Genomic DNA, 18,354 nt, shown 5'->3' on the forward strand with positions numbered 1-18,354 from the left:
CTCTGTGTAGCCCTGGCTGTCCTGGCACTCACTTTGTAGACCAGGCTGGCCTCGAACTCAGAAATCCGCCTGCCTCTGCCTCCCGAGTGCTGGGACTAAAGGCGTGCGCCACCACGCCCGGCTCCTTTAACTCTTTAATTTACCATGAGGAACTGCTTTTCCCATCATGCACACACCATGAAATGCTATGAATTTACCTGAACTTCCCAGTTCTGGTCCTTTCTGCAAGTGTTGAGTGGCAGCTGGACCAGAAAAGAGCAGATTGCTTCCTTTCCAAACACACCAGCTGGGAGGGATGCAAAGTCAACAAATGATGGGCTTATCCCTAACCACCCTAGTCCCCAGTTACTAAAGCCAGTGTACTGGGGACCCTCCCAGTCTCTGGTGGCCCCGGCTTAAAACGATTCAAGATTTCCTTCTGGGTTCTTAGTTTCTGGTACTTGCTCTACACACATGGATCCTTCTGACTGGCTTTCTAGCCCACACTCCTTCACTGGGCCTTTTTCTCTTTCCTTCCGCATAGCTTTCTCCCTGCTGGCCTGTGGAGGTCTACTTCAGGATACCCTTGTGGATCCACTGACAAGCAAGTGTTATCAGTTAATTAACTAGCTTTTTACTGACTAGTCCAATGAAAAGAGCCAGTTGCTACTCATAGCTTCTTCTGAGCTATCTAGTAGCCACAATGTCCTGAAGCTTTGGAGCTCTTGGAAATACAGTTAGTATATAGGTTGAAATGAAAATACTTTTATTACCAATGTTCTTTTGTTTGTTTGTTTTTAAGGCAGAGTGTTTTCTATGCTTATATTTTTATGTTTTATATGTATGAGTGTTTGCCTACATGTATGTATGTGTATCACATGCCTACCTGGTGCTCATGGGAGCCAGAAGAAGACATATGATCTCCTAAAACTAGACTTACAGATGGTTGTGTGCTGCCATGTGTTTGCTGGGAACTAAACCTGGTTCCTCTGCTAGAGCAGCCAGTGCTCTCAACTGCTGAGACATCTTCCAGTCTTTATTCTAGAAAATGTTACTGATGAGATTTTAAATGCTAAATATATGTTTTAAAATGTCTATAGCTTATACTTTGTTTTGTTATTTTGTATTTCTTTTTCAAAAAGGGTTTCTCTGTGTAGCCTTATCTGTGCTAGAACTTGCTCTGTTCACCAGGCTGGCCTCAAACTAAAAGATTTGCCCGCCTCTGCCTCCTGAGTGCTGGGGTTAAAGACATGAGCTACTATCCCTGCCTTTATACTATGATTTTATTTGGGTAACTCTGGTCTACACTATGAAACAGAAGGTTAGTTACTGATTTCCTCATTATCTCTCTCCATGATTAAACTTCTAAGTCTATCCCTGGCTGTCTCCTTCCTGTTAGTATGAGACAAAAAAGATGAATAAGTTATAGCCATTCTTTTTTATTCTTTTTTTGTGTGACCTATTTTACTTTTTGTGAATCTTCTAAACTTCTACACAGTGCCAAAATCAGAATAGGAGCTTAACAAATAATTATAGTCTGGGTTATTTATGGAGATTTTATTTATTCTACATTATCCAGGATGGCTTTATGTAGACCTTCTAAAATTAAAATTGTTCTTTTTCCTTCATTGGGCTTAAAGTTCGTTTTACTTATAAATGCATCTATCTCTTCAACTCCGTCAAGGTTAACAGAAGGTCAAGCTGTAATTTTATTTGTAATTTTATTGATGAGTAAGTGAGTCGCACTGTGAATGAAGGAGAAATGAGGCCAGGCTCAACTACCAGTCCTCCAATTGAACATACCCCACCCATCCTTTCATGAACAAAAACTCAACATTAGGAATGATTCAAGAGAGGTCATCTGTACGTGTTATCTGTTCACATTTTCATGCACTTAAATACCAAAGTGCATTTAGTGATGTAGCTTAGAATCCTGGGACTGGATAGGGTAAGGGGAGCCTTCCTCTCCTCCAGTCCAGAATGCTGTTCTGTTTTAATTCCTGGCTCCTCTCTTTCTTTCAGGGAAACTTCTTCTGTCCTCCTGCCTTCCTGATTCCTCTCAATCATATTTCTTTACTGAAGCCCAAGTTTGGAAACAACTCTGTACTACATGTTTTTGGCAAGCATACATTTTGTATATCATCTGCTCCGTTATTTTGAGTTGTCAGTTGTCTTTTGAACTGATATTTGCATATGATGCATGCTCATATTTCCCCATGGAGTCAGTCAGCTTTTATCAGGGAAGGTTCTTTATACTTTCAGAATGGGCGAGTGGGAAATTCAGCAAGTCAGGGCATTTAAAGGTATTAAGACATCTCACATAGCACACGCTCATATACATTCCTAAAGGCACTAAATCATTTGCTAACTGGAGACAAGTTTCTTTGAGGCTATTAATAGTTTTAAAATAATTAAGCAAGTGGAGCTACATTAATGAGTGTATTCTAAATGGATTCTATTTAAGGGGAATCTCAGCTCTGTGTCCCCCAGCTGTCTCCTTTTTTGCAGCTAAATGCAGCTCCTTTGCTATGACCGTCCTCCCCACCCTCACCATTCTCACTTCCTTCACCATCTTCACCGTCCTCCCCATACTCATCATCCTCACTATCCTCGCCTCCCTCCACCTCACTCCAGCCTTCATTCTGACATTTCCAACCAGGCCTCTCACAGATTGCAACCATTAACACACACAGGTGGCAATGATTCTGTGTTCAAAAGTCTCCTTGAGCTATTTCTCCAGGCCAGAATTCACTCCAATTTATCTTTCGCACAGCCAGCTGAGTGACATTTTAAATTCACTCTGGGGTTGAAACAGACATTGGGAGTGCAACACAGCCTGCAACAGAGAATACCCAGGTAACTTACATCAGCATCCATGATGCCTCCTACCTAGGCCTGTTCCTAACTCACTTCAAATGCTTCCTTGACACACATCAGAGGAACCTTTTCAAGCAAACACAAGTACCTTGCTTAGTCACCTCTCCTATTTCAACTGCACTTTGGTTTCACTTCTCTGAAACTTTCTGCTTTCCTTTCTTGTGAAGTTTCATATTTTTCACGGAGGCCTAATGATTTCACTGCTTGTTTTCTGACCTTGTTTGTCTATGTCTTTGCTTGTTGAATTGGACTTGTATCTGATCATCTCTCACTCATACACTCCAAGCTCTCCAGAGAGAACCCAGGTCTATAACTGTTTACTATGTGGAACTATGTCATTTAAATCAGATGGTGGACGCCATGATGATATAGCCCAACAGGCAAGGGGATGGTATCTCTTCTCAGAGTCTCACCAGCTAGGTCCAGTGCTCTCATTTAAATCACAATACACTTTTATAGAACCATGTTACTATTCACAATTCACATAAGATAAAAGTAAGACTCAGAGTTTTGTTATTGCTAAAAATCCTAGCTAGTTAGTACTAAACCAAAATCTGTCCCCATGCATGTTTGGGTGCATGTCCGATGATCTACTCACACTGAGTGTGCCCCACCCCATTCACATGGGTATGTTCTATGCCTTGCACATAGATGATAGAAAATAATATGTTATTGAAACAGACAAGAAAGACTCCCTGCCTTCCCCATTGTCTGAACACCTTTTCTCCTGTTCCTTCTTTCCTCCAGTCACCTTGTTCTCTCCTCTAGCAAGGTAGGTCATCATCGACATTAGATACCCATGGGTTTGTTTGCACTACAAATACCTGACTGCTCCTAAAACCTCATATGCCATCTCCTACACACTTCTTTGCCCCTGACATTTTCAGAGTCTGTTCTCAAGGCTTGCCTTTATTCATGTGACATGGGGCCATGTGTAGTGGAAATTCAGTGAGCCTCTGAGAAGAGGTGCCATCTTCCTGCCTGTCTGGTCAAGTAACCATTACACCCACCATCCGAAAGACCCAGACTGAATGGAAGTCCACTTTCAAATCATTCCCCTGCCTGCCCTCACCATTGGCTGTATGTAAGCACACAGTACATTTTCCTTAATGTGATAGCATGAAGACACAAAATATCCTCAGAGCAGGAAAATAACACAGCACACTACATTGACCTCTTCTGTCAATATTTCCAGTGACGCCCAATTCATTAAAAGAAGTTAGTTGATGTCCCAGAGCAAGAAGTGAAGAAGGCTTGCTGGGCTTGACTTCTGGATATTAGAGGTAGAGGAAGACTAGAAGAATGCCATTCTCCACTTCAGATATGAAGAGCTCCTCAGAACAATGGCTTCCTGAAGGCACATGGGTTTGTAGAGCCAAACCCAAGTCAGAAGAGGATTTCAAAAGGCATGGACCACTTTGTAGAATCATCTCTACCTGGGATCTGTAGCACTAAGGACTCTCTAGTCAATCTAGAGAGGTCTATATCAAAGACCCAGCTATCATCTTGCTCTATGCTAAACAGTGAAGCCATTTGGCCTCAAGATTAAATGGAGTGCTAGTTACAATGACAACTATAAAACATTCACATGTTTCATTTTGTCTTGTTGTTTCCCAAGCAGGGCTTTTCCTATTCCTAGTGTTCCACATTTTCTATATAATGAGGGGTGACTTCCAGAATTGGCAAGAATCTTCAGGACATAGTAACAGTTCTCATACAGAAGACTGCTTGTAGCATTTCTATAGAGCACCTTCAGCTGCAAGACTGGGATCATCTTCCCTAGTGGATAAGAACCATGATTTGCCATTTTACTTCATCTCTCAAATTAACACAGCCCGGAGTTATATGAGGGAGTTTCAGTTGGGAACATTGAAAGTGGTATGTACCATTTTGCACTTGGCTTACTACGTCCCAGAGATCTTACCATGCTGATATATTACATGCTGATATATTACATGCTGATTATGTATAGGTAAAGTAAATCTCAGGTGTAGTGCTATGTCTGATTCCTGGGCACCTGGATGCTTGCTGATCTTCTAACTGCTCTGCCTGCGCTCTGAGCTTGCTGTTACTGCTTGCTTACATGTATCCCCTTCACCCCTGCCTTCAAGGTTCTTACCTCAACTGTACTGCTATTCTTTCCTGAAGTGGATGCTGATCACTGCAACACAGGAATGCAGTTATTCAGACATGGTACATCAAGCGACTGTCAGTCAGCAGGACAGGGGTGAAGTATTCCTTTAGAGATATGCATAAATGTTAAAGTATTACACTTTGTCTTCAGATTTAAGGGAGAGGCAGAGTAGGCTATGCTAATAAAATGGTCCTTAATAGCGAGGGGTGTTTTAGCTAAGTTGGCAGGGGCTCTATTAAGTTTGTTCAAACCACATTCCCGCTGCTTCCCATGATGGAAAGGTAATTCAGACCTAGTCCTGCATGACTGTTTTTTTCTCCTCCTTAAACCATGATAGCATCTGATGATGTTGGCATTCTTCAGCTGTAATACATACTTTAAGATTATGCAAAGTTCTGAACATGCTTTTTCTAGGGAGGGGAAAAGGACAAGCTGGTAAAAAGATTGCATTTATTTATAAGGCTTAAATAAATGGAAGGATACAATAACATATACAGTGTTTCATATTCAAATCTAGGAGGGCGCCACTATTTTACCCAATGAATATAAACTCATTAAGAACATGCATTCCCTATGTACACAGTTTGCTCTCAAGGTTAGAACATATTCTTCTTTCTCAGAGCCACTTCTTATTCCAGCCCTATTCAGCCTTGTTGCCTTTTTCTTTTATTTATTTATTTTTTTTGAACCTGAGTGAGGGATGGAAGGGAGAGGCCCTGCTCCTGTCCCTGTGGGACTGTTTCCTCCTAAGCAGTTAGCTCATCTCCTATCCATATTTACACAAATACCTTAAGCTTTCCAATTAAGTCTTGAGTGAAAACTAAAATTTCAAAAATTGTAGATTCATTTTGTTATAAGCAGACTTGGTTTTCAATTTCTATGCCTGAGAAAGGAAAATAATTGAAGTGGGGGAAATTTCATTTCTCTGCCTGCTGTGGGAAGACATTTTTCAATAATGCATTGAGAATCTCTGTTGAGGTGTGTGGCTAGGGCTGGCAGAGATGCCCAAGGCAGCCAGGAGCAGGGCTGAGATGGATAGAGGCGGGGGCTTCTGTTTGAAAATGGTTTCAGGAGGTGTCCTGCACTCTGGGTGATCAGTGCTGGAGGGAAGAGCTGTAGCTGGGAGGAACAGCTTGGGGAGCTACTAAGACCGAGGCTGATTCTGTCTTGGATGCTTAGCCAGACAACTGCTTATCAGGAGCCCTCAGATGGAAGACAGGAAATTAATGTTGGCTTGCAGGTCCATTTGTGCTGAGCTGCCCACGGTTGCTTGGGAGAGTGCAGCACCCAGGCCTGGCCACACCTCTGTGCTCTTACAGCAGCACCAGACATTTTCTAACACAAATTTAGATCTAAAAAAAGAGAACTGCAGAGCCCTGGGTCTCATGTAACTTCAACATGACCACTTGAAAGATGAAGAGATTGTTGGCCCATTGTCATCTTCTGTGTGAACACGGTTGGTTAAGGAACCCCGTTCTTCACTGGTCTGAGTGTCAAGGGTCAGAAATCAAGGGTTTGAAATCACCAGGGCCCATGCTCTGGTCTCTCTTATAACCCCAACTCCTAGCAGTTGTCAGGTCTGGAGAACAAGACCTTGACTAGGAAACTACCCAGGTTTAAGCCACAGTGATGCCTTTCATTCTGGGGCTTAATGTGTAGGCTTTAGAGTTGGGCACTTGGTTAGTTGGTGTTTTGCTGTTGGCCAGTCAGGGGAAGGTAGGAGATTTACTAAAAGGCTACATGCCTCATCTTTCTCAAGTGCAAAATGAAGACAACATGGCCTTCATGGAATTCTGGTAAGATCATCTGGGAAAAGAAGAGTCCATCACTGCTCTTTATGCCTTTCCACTGACCGGAAGCCTCTTGTAGAGGGCAAACACACTGAAAGAAATGGAGCAATTGAAGTTTATTGCTTTTGTTGGTAAACTAGACAATGTTGGGTCTGCACCTAACATTAAGCTACCCAGTCTCCCCAAAATGAAAATTATATGTCAAGAATTGCAGCTTCCTGGCTCAATGCAAAGGGGCACATACATATTTTGAACATGGGGCTGCAGAGCCCCTCAGAAGAGAGTGGGAAGATGAATCTAAGCTGACATTGAGGAAAATTAGTCAAACAGATATTCTCCACATTTATAAAATTATTATTTTATTGAAAGTCACTTGCATCCTTATACATCTCTAAAGGAGTTAATCTGTGAAGTACTTTCATTTTTTTAAGGGTGAAGATAAAGATAAAACAGTATAGCCTCTTAGTCACTGTGTGTGCCTTTTATTTTCTGCTCTTTGTGCTGGGATTCACAGCACCCTCAAAGATTGAAACAGATCTCAAGGCTTCAGTTTCTGCAGTGCTGGGGTTTTAGTGCTTTCTTTACCCAGTAATCCAAGGGTGCTACCCAAGCAGACAGAAAAGGCGATTCACCCCAAAGAGAAGCATGCATTCTTCTGCGAAGTAGACATCTAGGTCTTTCTTCTGAAGCCCTAGGCTCACAGGCCACACTTACGTGCTACTGTAGCCTTCAACAAATAACTTTGAACCCAAAGTTAGGCTGAATGCTTTAAACTCACCTTTGCAATACAATCTTAGGCACTTACTCTCCCTTAGTACGTTCTCCTCATCTACAAATGTAGGCAACACCTAAAGAGCTCCTAATAGGGACAGAGTAAATGCATTGCAAGTCTTAACCATAGGACATGTTTATATATGTATATACTTGGATCTGAAAGAAAGGCACTAAAAACCAACCATCCCATTTCTTATCTACCCCCTACTCCCAGCCATCCACCCTTCTCTGCTTATGTTGAAGGGGAGTAATTTGGAGAAATGGAAGTCAAGCTCTGTCCAAGCTCACTTAGCCACACTTATCTTTTCTGAACAATTGATCTTATAGCTTCATCTAAAAGTGAGCCGCATGCCTAAATTAATACAGAAATCTAAAAAAATACCTAAAATGTTTGATTTGCTGTGTTTTTGTTTTGTTTTTTGTTTGTTTGTTTGTTTTTTGTTGTTTTACCTAAAAGAAAAAAATGGGGCTTTATTTGTTTTGAAATGTGTAACTATCAACTTTTTGTGGTTCATTCAGCACATTTTCTTTTCTCTTTAGCAAAAACAAACTGTTAAGAACACAAGGACAGTTGACCGGAGTAGCAGATTGATTGCATCTGTCCAGGCCAGAGTTAGGAGGCCACTAGTGAGCAAGAGGGGATGGCCAGAAGCCACAATTATCTGGCAGTACAGACTAACTCAGAAATAGAAAGAAACAAAGGATATATAAAGGTGAGAATCTGAGTGGCTGGGTCTGGGGCAGGAAGAAAGGGACTCGGGAGCACTTAACAGTAAACGGAACAAGGGAAGTCTGATGTAGACTTTGTGGCTAAAGGAATATATGTGTTTAAATGTGCTATAGAAAAGCTGTCCACTTCTACATCTACAGCCCATGTCTATCCATGTTTATGTCTCTATCTGTAAACTATAAACTTGAGCATTCATCTGAAACTTGAGAGACACAAGCAGAATAAGAAGAGCTATGGAAATGAACAGAGTTTTTTAAAGATCTTGAGCAATTGCAAAAATTATTGGAGCATAGGGATGGGTAAAGAAACAGACCTGTCAGAGAAGTTAAATGGGAGTGGTCTTATGGCATTGCTACTACAGGAGAAGGACATTCTTTAAGATGATCAATGTTCCAGGTATCCCAAAAGTAATGAGGAAAAGAACTTTGTCTTTGATGGAGGCTCATCAAAGACTCAGAATTCTTTCAAATGCTGGTGCGCTGAGAATTGAGGAATGGATGGCATAGATGTGGGGCTCTTAAGACTTTTCGAAAGATAAATGAAGGAAAACAGATTTGGATCTTTTTCTGTTTCTGTTTTCTTTATAAAGAAAAGCTTACCCTTAATATCTAATAGACTGAAATACGGAAGAGGTAAGCTGGCATATTGCTCAGTGGTAGAGTATTTACCTACAATGTGTGGAACTCTGGTTTTACCCACAAATAGAGTGGAAGACTGAAGATTTCCAATTGGTTAAAGCTGCCATTTATAAGGACCAGAGATGAAAGGGAAGAGGGATGCAGAGGCATTAGTAGGACTCTGCTCTCTATAGGGAGTGGGTTAGTTTGAGGAGGAAGCAGAGAATAGAGAAAGGAATGCAAATGGATTGCAGAGACCCTGCAGGGACATCGCCAGAACAGTGGGAGAACTCACTGTGAGTGCTGAGCTGAGGCCTGAGACCCAGTGTGCCCTCTTTCTCACTGCCTGGTATTTTCTGGCTTATTCACTCCTTTTATTTCCCTACCCTTTCATTTGAAAGCACGTTGGAGTAGCCAAGGTCAGAATGTCTTTGTCTCAGTGTTCTACTTCTGGATACAGAAAGAATCACCAGTCTTCTGTTAATAAGTATGTTTCTAATCACATTGGCATATCTGGGTAAATCTTTAAATATCATAATTGCCACTCATAAGGTATTTCCTACAACAGAGAGGCACGTTTTTCTAGGCACCATGAGTCTTATATTCTAGAAACCATTTCTGATAAGCAGATTCTTATATTGAATCTTCAGATAAATTTCCCTTCAAGCTATTATAACTGTATGGTGATCCGTCCCTTATTTTGTTTTCACTCTTGTCATCTTTTATAGAGGACCTGACCTTCTCATGGAAGAATGCACTCCCCACCTTGAACAGCAAGACGGGTGTCTTAGTTAGGATTTTCATTGCTGTGAAGAGAAACCATGACCAAGGCAACTTTTATGAATGACAACATTTAATTGAGTCTGGCTTACAGAGGTTCAGTCCATTATCATCAAGATAGGAGCATGACAGCATCCAGGCAGGCATGGCACCGGAGGAGATGAGAGTTCTTATGTATCTAGGAGGAAGGTCTTAAAGCCCACCTATCACAGCAACACACTTACTCCAACAAGGCCACACTGCCTAATAGCACTACTCCCTGGGCCAAGCATATACAAACCACCACCACAAAGAGGTAGAAGAAAATATCCCAGAAGAAAAAGACAGATCAACTTTGAGTAGTTTAATTACATGGAATCCAGGAAAGACAGGGTTATGTCAGCTGCTATTCACAACCATGCCCTCCTTCCATGGGTGAACAATTACTTACCAAATTGCCTATGCTAGGATTGTGGTAGTGCTCTATAGCTCATACATTGTTAGTGTCCATCAGAGAGAGGTGGTGTGTTCACCTGTGGGCATTAAGGTGCTATCTCCCTGATGGGTGCAGAATCCATAGCTGTTTATGTCATCAAAGCCATAGCAAGATGGATAATGATAACCTTCTCTTGGACTGTGAATTCAAAATGGAGATTCATGAGGTGGTAACAACCCATGGTGAAGCCTTAACCCTACCGAATGAGCAAAAGGAGGTCAATAGTCCTTGGGAAAAAAACCAATATCCTGTCATGTCAACAATGAAAGGTCTTCTACCTCACCCCCAAGCATTTTTCTAGTCTGTAAAACCCAAACTTAGGACATTTTTGTTAAACATTAATTAAATTGTACAAGAAGTGTGAGTGTTTTGAGAAAACAAGACTTCCTAATGCAATACTAGGAGGCCTTTGAAAGTTGATGACACTTACTGATAGTTACCAGTACCCACTGTCCTGACTGGGCAGGCTCTAGATTTGTTGTTGTTGTTTGTTTTCGAGACAGGGTTTTTCTCTGTGTTGCCTTGGCTGTCCTGGAACTCACTCTGTAGACCAGGCTGGCCTTGAACTCAGAAATCTGCCTGCCTCTTGGGCAGGCTCTAGGGAATGTGCAGCTTCTCCAGGGTGCAGTGCAGTTGAATGCCTAATGATGGACTGACACAAAACTGTTCTTAAGGCCTCTACAACTATAGCTGCAATGTGATCAAAGACTGAGAGACTCAGGTTTGCTGTGGATAAATAGAAATGCATGGATACCAATTAATATAAACATGTACAAGAGTTTCTAATGGAAAACGTCTGTCCCTTTGTCTTTCATAGCATTTGAGGTAGAAAATCCAAGAAGATGAAGTTTGAGTGGAAACTGACTGATTCTGTTTGTTTATTTGCTTGCTTGTTTGTTGTACCAAGCTGTTAGAGTCAAAATCCTGGTCAAGAGAATAGAAGCTCAGGCTTGGGTGAAGACCTGATCTTGCAATTGGCTTGGTTCAATCCCTGCAGTGGGTGTGTATGGTTGTGGGGAGTTCTTTAAGCCATGCTAAGAGACAGGTAGAACAATTAGTTCTTTAATGAGATGCTGTACTTTTTCTTCCCAGAATCTCACTGCTAGTGCAGAAGTTTAAAATGGATGCTAGCAATGTGGAATCTGAAGTCTGCTTTCCCTGTTCTTTATCTCTCCTTTCTAGGCATTTTGTTAACAGTTTGGACCTTTGTTTCAATATTTTCAGCTTCCTTGCTCTTTCTCTACAGCTTCCCTCCCTGCTTTGCTGCTACTTGCGGGCCAGTTTTCTAATCTCAGGCTTGGTGGGAAACAACTTTACCCAATGAGCCATCACATAGGCCTAGATTTGTGGTTTTATTTTTATGACCAGCTTACCCTCTGTCACTCAGAGTTGCCTCGAACTCCTTGAATCCTAAGAGTAAAGGCCTGCTTTGCCATACTAAGCAAAACAATGGAACTTATAATGTCACAATTCTGCAGATAATTCAAGGGTGATCAGGGCCTGTGTACCTCTGATCCTTCTAGTGAGGACGTTTCTTTCCTCATTCCTCTTCATTTTGTTGGAGTCAAATTCTGTTTGTTTTATACTGCTTGGTACTGAGTCAGACTCATAGGCAACACACAAAGGCTATGCAAGAGAGCCACACCCCCAACTCCTGAGGCTTCACTGTAAACCATAGGCATTCTTTAGCTAGCAGGTGCAGTTCAGTCTTGAACTTTGTATATTTGCCAGGATGTTATAGCCCAAAGATTTCATAGTCTGAGGTGTCATGGGATAACCCGTACACCTTAAATGGATAGACTCAAACAGCAATGAACACATGAGCAAATGATTCTTGGGATTCCCACCAATTAAAACTTTGCCTATGTAGATGATAGATGTGGATAAAGAGATGTGTGCTTTACTTAGTGATAAACACAAATATAACAAGAGATTAAATAGAGAACATAGATATATGTATACATTTGGCATATTTCACATATTTGTGTACTGCATGCACAATAGCTAAAATTCCATTTAACACTTTCTATGTTTGCTTTTGAGACTCAACACAGAGTTCAAAGTAGCAGTAATTCTGCTTGAACATATGCAGACTTACCCACAGGCTTGAAACTGCTCTCTCTTGAGTTTTACTGGAGGGGCCTGCTGGTGCTGATGGAAATCAGCTGGTAATGACTCCTAAAACCAGTCACTTTCCAAATGTTGCGAAGACTCCAGAAAGGTTAGTGGTTCCCTCTCTAGGAAAGGATTGGTTCACCGTACTGAAGTGGGTACAGGATAGTTCTTTCAGTTTCTGGCTTAAGAACCACAGTGATCAACTAAAGTTTTTACTTTAACGTGTGAGAACAAAATTTTCTATGCCGAAGGGAACTGGGTTCCAGACAAGAATGAACATAAGAGAATTGTATTTTAGCCACATGGATCTTTCATGGGTGGCTTCATTAGACAGTATTAACTCAAGGGGTGTGGGATTGACAACTTGTAGGAGCTGACACCACAGCTTGCTGATGCTTGCTGGGTTTGTCACCTTTAGTACTCAGGGAACTATCACTCTTTCCACCTTGCCCTTCAAATGCCTTTGACTCCCTCCTATCTGTCACTAATGTGCTGGAGGATGATGCTGGTCTGCAGCTGTTCTTTGTTATGCTGCCTGGAATAAGAGCAATTAGATGGCTGGGTACTTCTGTGAGTTTTGACTCCTTGGTGCAGGACACCCCCTTGTAGTGGGGCCATTGCTGCCTCTTCCCTGCCAGCTCTCCTTGAAAGCCTGGCAGCCTTCTGAGATTAAACACTGAAACTCTTAGTAATCTAATCCCAGCAGGAAGTCTCTCTCACTGCAGCAGTCCTAGTGTTCTAGGCTGTTATCTCATTAAGAGCAAAAGAAAAGTTTGATTCACAGGCAGACCCTTAATTTTCCAAAGATTAGGAATGGTAACATTTGTTCCATTCCTGCTGATTCCCTTTTTCTTAGGAATGTAGCTTCCCTAGGTCTCCAGCCCATCCTTGTGTGCTTGAAGACTTTGTCAAAGGCTCTTTCCCCAGGATAAAGTGCTTTAACCCTGAAGCTGAAGGAGGAAACACATTGATGAGTGTTTGTGTTTGGCCACATAAGAAGGTCACACTCTCAGTATGAGATAGTTTGTGTTCAGACCTGGCTCAGTGCCACCCTGTGCCACCTCTTCCATCCCCTTACCTCCCTTTCTTAAGGCTCAAACTCTATCCAGGGCATCACTGGCTAGGTAAACCACTGTGCTTTTCATGTGACCACAGGAGACAGGCTGGTCAGAATACAAATATAATTCCCTGAGAAAGAATACTGCTTCAAAGTAGATGCCTATATAGGAAATCTTCATGCTGATGTATGTGCTCTGTAATACAATGCTTTGTGGGTCTCATTGTGACATATTTTATTTAGTCAATAACCTTGTACTATGCTGTCTGGTAATAAGTAACTGTAATTTGTATGGTGTTCTTGGCTGTTAGATTTTTTTTTTTTTGAGTGTATGTCTGTTCTATGAGCAAAACCCATTCATCTCTCACTTCTTTTCTTTCATTTCCAACATCCTACAAATGCTTTAAAAAGCCCACTTCAGTTCATAACTTACTGTTAATTCTACCTATCTTGGTAAGCAGTATAAGAACAAAGTTATGCACGTCTCCTATAAGGTTCTATGTGGCTTGGTGGTCAAAGGAGATGATGGTAGACACAGCATCCTCTCTCTCCTCAGGAATGCCTGTCTCACAGAGATTCTGCCTCTGAGTCTCTGCAGTACTGTTGATAGGAAGGGCAGAATGCAGATGTGCACCCCAAAGATGTTGCCTCGTAGTCCTTCCCCCCCCATCTCTGGTTTTACCTACCTGCCATCAACAGCATCCTAAAATAACATAGAAATTCCAGAAATAAAAGTGCTTATAGTTTAAAAATGTAGGCACTTCTGATCACTATATTGAAATTTTATGTCTTCTTTCTCTGTCTAGCCCTGTAACGCAAATCATCTTCTTGTATCTGTCACCTACTGCTAGTCATGGGATTACCATCTTAATTATAAGGTAGACTACTAGGTACCATATTATTATTTTATAATGTAGTTAACCTCTTCCTGTGGCTTTTTAAATGAGTTTATCATAGCTGAATAGAGGAAACATGGTAGGCACAGTGTTTGGTCACATCTGGATTCAAGCATTTCTTGTGGCCCTGGTGGCATAGCTCTTATGGGTAAGGATGCTTAGTTTGTAACTGTGTTAAACCCTGATCAGCTTAGATGTAAGGACTATGAGGACTGTGTGCCATCATCATAACCCTTACATTAAGCATACAGTTTCTAGAATGAGTTAGCATACTACTGATATAGTTTATTTATGCTCAATAACATTTGTGCCCATTTCTTGCATGTGTACATCTGGTGGCAGTTCCACAAGGGTAGTATTTTTTTGGTACTAAGACCTTATAAGTATGTGACTTTTCCCAGGGAACTATGAAGGTTTGGTTTCTTTTTTTTCTATTATTATTATTATTATTTCACATGGGATCAAAATTAGCTACTTCTGATAGAGTTGTATGTGTTCAGGGAATCAGTGGAAAATGTTTGTACAGTATCCCACAGAGAGTAATCTCATTAAATGGGGGCTGGCTGGTATCATTGTTGGCTAAGATGATATCCATACTTTCTACTACTTAATCCTACTAAATTTTTTATCCATAATATTTATTAGATTGGTAAGTTTTTATAACAGAGTTTGGCTATAGATCTTAGGTTGGCCTTGAACTGAGCAATTCTTCTCTCTCTGGAGTTCTGTGATTACAGGTGTGTGCCATTGTGCCCATCTTATTCCTCAATATGCTTAAAGCCTAGTCACCTTCATGATTTTAGTTCATAATTAGGCAGTACCTAGCAACCTCAGATAAAGGTACAAGCTGTAGTCTAGGTTGAAGTTTGGTGGTAACCATTACTAGAGATCTGAGAGTCCAGGGTTTAATCGCTGGCAACACATACATCATCTCTACATGCTCTGCATGTTAAGCAAACTGAAGAGAATGCTCCATATATACCTTAAATTTTTGTAAATGGCATGTGAGTCAGGTCACTGGCAGTTTATGTTGTGCCAGGTTAAGGGACAGGGGATTACATTTATTATCCTTATTTTTAATCTATGAAAGCATTTTGTTTCAGGCAGTGCCATCCCAATCCTCTGTAGACAGGAATTTCGGTAGAAATGTATTTGGCTCCGTTAAAGTCATACAGTCATGTAATGGTGAGTTGGGGCATTCTCATTACAAAGGCTGATCTCTTCGTATTGTGTTAGGTCAGTGTGCCTATCCTTCCTTGCCAGCCCCAGGCGAATTTCAAATCTACTTCAAGGGCATTTTAGGACTTTATACACCAATGTTAAGTAGGACAAACACAGCAGATTTGATTTTAGTCACCTCTTCTCTTGAGATACTAGTTCTGCAATCATTCTGAGCCTTTTATGCCTCCTTTTATTTTCTCACATTATTCCTGGGGAGACATAAACAAACAAACAAACAAACAAACAACAAACCTATCCCAGAGAATGAACCGACAACAGACTGAAGTAAGAATACCACCAACACTCTACTTGTTGAACTATTGGACTTTATTGGGGTTAGATACAAGAACATAAACTAGGGGTTACTTACAGGAGCAGAAATGACACAAAGAGAACTGGGTTACCAATGCCCACCTCGGCATTTCATTTCATGAAAGCTGGAAACCTGAAACACACTGCACAGCATGAAGGCAGCTCAAAGGACTCTCCTTTCAGATGGCTTTGCTTATTTCAGCTTCTTTTAGGTACTTCAACTGGTCTTCATTCCTGAAGAGCAGTACACATGGTCTTTGCTCCATCCAGACAACTTGGCTGGCTTGAGCCTTTTCCAGGCAGCTCTGTTTGTCTGTAAGTCTCTCTAAGTAGTCCTTAACAACTTAGATGCTTGGAGAGGGAAGAGCCTATTGAATTTGATCAGTTTCAGGGACTTTCTGAAGCTTTTGGGTTGTTTATGTCCTGAGCTTAAGGGTCTTCCTTCCAGGATAGAATGTTTCACCTCTCTTATAACATTCTGTTGGCTGAGGTTTTTTAAAGTGCCCTGCATTCCATGGAGCTCCCCTCCAAGATGGAAGATTTTAATCTCAGAGCAAAAGGTTACATAAAACCTTTGTAAAGTCTTTAGACTGGTAGCAACTGCAGTTAAGTAGATTCAGAATGTACATTCTATAATCTCATTCCTATTTAGCCGACTGGGTTTAGGAAGGGTCAAACTTGTGACAAATAAATTAGGATCAGCATGAACCACTCATTTGAAGAAATTTTCTTTCCTTTTCCTGGTTGCCTGAGACTCTTGCACTACTGAAATATAAAATATTAAAATGAACTGTTTGCAATGTGTTCAGTCTTTCAACCACAGGAACTCCATGTTGGATTAAAGAAGAAATTATTTTGGGAATGAACACATGGGAAAGAATGAATAGGTATCAGGACATCCATTTTAAATGAAAGCCAAAAATGTATCTCTGTAGTTAGTATCTCTCTCCTGAATCACTCCCTAATGTACCTTCAGAAATAAAAGAAATACAGAATTTCAGACCTGGGGGAGACTAAAGGGATCATTTGTGCATCCCTCTCATTTTCTAGACAAGCAAAAGAAGTTCTTTTCTGCTCCCCAAATGTGTAATATTTTTCAGCTCCCTCATGATACAATTTCCCATCAGCTAACGTGAGTAGAATGAGCTACATGGAGACAAGATTGAGAACTTTGTGAAACTTACCTTCCATAGGAGGTCAGTGGGAAAGGTAACTTTGCCCGGTTTGCTTTTCAGCAATCAGCCAATCCATTGATTGACATAATAAAAATTTCCAAAATGAAACATGGACCTAAACAAATCTATTCTTAATGTCTTAGCTGTCATTATCTACCCCACCTCACCCCCCGATGCCTGCAGGTAAAACACAGTTGATAGAGAGGTGGGAATGGGATCAATGGTCTGTGTGGAGGAGCTCCCAGGAATCAACATTCTGCTTCCCCATCCTCTGTTGTGTTTAAGTGATACCTCATAGCTATGAGAATAAAACCCAAAATTACACCTCTTGAAGGAGCTGTTCTCCTTCAGTTTTGTCATCATCATGAAAATCTTTCCTTGAAGCAGTGTTGAGATTTCCTTAGACTGTCTACAATGCTTTCCCCTTTGACAGAGTGTTCTTGTTTTTACAGAAAAGTGTCTTATCAACCTTTTTTTTTTTTTTGATAAGTGTTAGCCTAGTTGAAGAATGGCCTGGTGCTCTTGGTGCATGTTAACAGTGTCATCTAATTCTGGCACGGAAACCAAGCTTTCTGTACTCTGTGGTGTTGATCATAAATGCTAATTTTTCTGCCACTGCCTGAAATGAGGTAGCAAGTGACTTCAACTGAAATCTTGTGATCATCATTGTGCTGTCTAGATTTACAGATTAGAGGCATTTTGAAAGAGAGAGTCTTAAGTGAAAAAAAAAATACAAAATTGGTATGTGGACCAGCCTGTGGGACATTTTCTTGATTAATGATAAATGTTTGTGAGGACAGGTCACTGTGGGTGGCACTGCCCCTGGGTAAGTGGTTCTGGGTTCTATAAGAAAGCAGGCTGAGCAAGTCATGGGGAGCAAGCCAGTAGGCAGCACTCCTCCATGACTCCTACTTCAACCTGCCTCCTGGTGCCTAGGACTTACTTTAATGATGGGCTATCATATGGAACTGCAAGTACATTAGTGGTGGTATTATAAAGTACATGTTCCATTTTTTCCTGTCAGAAAGCTCTAAGCTGCTCTGAGTTTCTTCCAGGAGAATCCCTCTTCTTTGCTGAAGGCCATACTTTATTGTTCGCTTTAGAACACAGGACCCAAGGAGCTGAAGGAGTTTGCAGCCCCATAGGAGTAACAACAATTATGAACCAACCAGTACCCACAAGAGCTCCCAGGAACTAAACCACCAACCAAAGAGTACACATAGAGGGACCCATGTCTCCAGCCTCATATGTAGCAGAGGATGGCATTGTCAGTCATCAATGGAGAGGTCCTTGGTCCTGTGAAGGCTCGAAGCTCCAGTATAGGGGAATGCCAGGACAGGGAAGCAGTAGTGGTTAGTAGGTAAGCAGGTCGAGGGGGGAGAGGATGGGGGCTTTAGGTGGGGAAACCAGAAAAGGGGATAA

At 41.3% G+C, this 18,354-nt stretch overlaps 1 protein-coding gene and 1 long non-coding RNA gene across 2 annotated transcripts in view; both read left to right on the forward strand.

The window, feature by feature from the left end:
• The window catches only part of Opcml (opioid binding protein/cell adhesion molecule like), a 1,139,977-nt gene that overhangs the window by 243,535 nt on the left and 878,088 nt on the right, over positions 1–18,354 (forward strand). The gene's annotated exons all lie outside the window — the stretch shown is intronic.
• Positions 3,603–8,308, forward strand: LOC115031964. Its single transcript, XR_003837620.1, has 3 exons — positions 3,603–3,628; positions 4,052–4,734; positions 8,095–8,308. It is a non-coding gene; the product is annotated as an uncharacterized LOC115031964 (long non-coding RNA).

This window comes from Mus caroli, chromosome 9 (assembly GCF_900094665.2).
Source record: "Mus caroli chromosome 9, CAROLI_EIJ_v1.1, whole genome shotgun sequence".
In the NCBI taxonomy this organism is placed as follows: Eukaryota; Metazoa; Chordata; class Mammalia; order Rodentia; family Muridae; genus Mus; species Mus caroli.